This window comes from Sinocyclocheilus grahami, unplaced genomic scaffold (genome assembly GCF_001515645.1).
Source record: "Sinocyclocheilus grahami isolate Dianchi unplaced genomic scaffold, SAMN03320097.WGS_v1.1 scaffold1572.1, whole genome shotgun sequence".
Lineage (NCBI taxonomy): Eukaryota > Metazoa > Chordata > Actinopteri > Cypriniformes > Cyprinidae > Sinocyclocheilus > Sinocyclocheilus grahami.
In genome coordinates, this window is record NW_015506751.1 from 99,378 (window position 1) to 101,738 (window position 2,361).

Consider the following 2,361-nt stretch of genomic DNA (forward strand, 5'->3'; position numbering starts at 1 on the left):
TTTTTTAAGCATTTTATATAGGCCTATAGATTTTATTTTAGTCAAGTGGTGATGATTTGAGAAGGCTAAATTGATCAAACATAGGCTATGATTAACTCACTGTCTGCCACTGGCCGCTTGGTCGTTACTTTAAAAACTAAAACTTGAATATAACAAACAAAAATATTTTCCAAACATATTTCTAAATTAACGTAATAAAAAGAAACGAAAATATAACCACTTTTGCCATTAAAAACGAAACGGAACAATTTTAATGGCTACAACAGCAGCTGTGTAATTGGGGAAGAGAGAAAGAGAAAAAAGACACGGGCTCCAGTCGGACTCGGCCAGTAATTCTGATAATCTGTCGGATAAGGCCCGGACTAGGGCATATGTTTGAGGCCCGTGCAGGGTTCTGCTGAGTTTATTTGGTAGCAACCTCAATACTCGTATACGCACGAGCGCACTTTAGATGTGACTGCACACCGCCTCTGGAGTGCGCGAGTACCGAATGGCTTAAAAAGACGTGCAAATAAATAATAAAATTTTCTGACGATGCAACAATGACCCGATTAGGCAAGTGACTATTCTGTCAACTGTCCCGAAACGCGAGTGAAAGTCTTGTATCGCAGCGTGCAGCAGCTCTTGTAGAGCAGACAAGATGCGCCGATGTGAAGCCGTTTGAAAAAAAAAGTCAAAGAGAGAAGACACGTACAGCTGAATCACTCACGCTGTTTTCAAATGACTGATTTGATCAGTCTGTGTGGACTGGACTCAGTCTGTAGGTTTGATTATTTACTCATCAAACCTACATGCTATAGGCTATTGAATAAATGTGTGAATATCCATAATTTTAAAGTCAAAAGCTGCGGGAATGAGTAAAACTATGTGATATAGCCTCTGCGCAATCCCGCACCGAAATTCAGGACCTGATTAAACACAATTCTATTATACAGAGTTTTGTGAAATAGATTTCAATGACTTTTCTCAAACTTTCTGGGTTTATTTATTTTTCCAAAACTTTTCCAAGCCTGGAAATTGGTGTTTTAAAATTCCATGACTTTTCCAGGTTTTTCATGACCGTACGAACCCTGAAGTCCACACAGCCATGTCCTGTTGTTGTGATTTCCTGTTTACCCTCACAGCCTCGTTTTCGAATCAAAATGGCGGCGGGCTGAATAAGGCGTAGTGGATCCACGGTTTAAACTGGACTGTGTCGGTGAGGACAACAAAGTCAGTGTCAAGGACAGACTGACGAATGAGATGACTAGCATTGCTATGGTAAGTATATCTTTACATGATTCACGATACACTTTGTCTCACAGAGTAAGAAATTTACATTAGGCTACATTGTTTAAAGCTGCAAATAATTGAAATTGGATTTAGCTAACCAACTTTAGTTTTTAACTGCTGAGATGTTACTTTTGTTAGCAAGTGTAGACTATTGAGATTTTTAAGTGATATTTTCTCTTTTCCAGCAAAGTCCCCCCACTACTGCCCCCAGCACCCAGTCTTCGCTGCCCCCCGTAGAAAAGTAGAGAAAGACCTTAGGCAGTTTTTTTAAAGCAGCAAAGGGCAGTGAGGCAGCAGACCATCTGATGCTTCTTCTCAAGAGAATGATGTTGACATGGAGCTAGGCTCATATCTGCTCACAAGAAACATTAACAGCGAAGATGACCCCTTAGTTTGGTGGAAGGAACACAAGGGACAATATCCCAAACTGTCTGTGCTGGCAAGGAAATACCTCTGTGTCACTGCTACAAGTTCCCCATCAGAAAGGGTTTTCAGCACAGGGGGGAACATTGTAACATGCCTGCGTTCCTCCCTGAAACCTCGAAATGTTGATAGGTTAGTGTTCTTGGCCAAGAACCTTTAAGGTTTTGTGCCGATTGGAGCAAAAAGCACAGGTTCTATTTAGCTATTTTTATTTATTATTGTTAACGTTCTCTTATGTTCAAAAACATAAAGCTTTTAAGTTGTTCACTTTAAGGGGTCTAAAATAAAGAAAAGAGACAATTTTTTGTTACTCCAGCCCTTTATTATACTGAATGTCCTGTGTTTTGTTTTTTTTTGTTTTTTTTGTACTTGAGTGCAATAAATTTTGGTTGAAAAAATGTGAATCGTGATTCCCATGGGGAAAAATCGTGATTCACATTTTAGCAAGAATCGTGCAGCCCTAATTCATATATGAATTGATTTTTACATGCACCTTTAGTTTTCTCTTCCTCTTCTCTAAAGCAGCACAGCATGGCCTCGCTCCCTTTGTTGCATGTTCCCGAGGGCGGGGTTTGGCTGGGTTTGTGATGTCACGAACCCGGGCAGTAACTCGTTGTAGTCCCTACAAGCCGTTTTTGTAGGCATTAAACTGCCAGAATTTTAAAA

The 2,361-nt window shown here is 40.0% G+C and overlaps 1 long non-coding RNA gene across 1 annotated transcript in view; it reads right to left on the minus strand.

Annotated features, from left to right (window-relative positions):
* LOC107571257 (uncharacterized) overlaps positions 1 to 2,361 on the minus strand; it is an 8,171-nt gene that overhangs the window by 2,295 nt on the left and 3,515 nt on the right. The window lies entirely within an intron of this gene.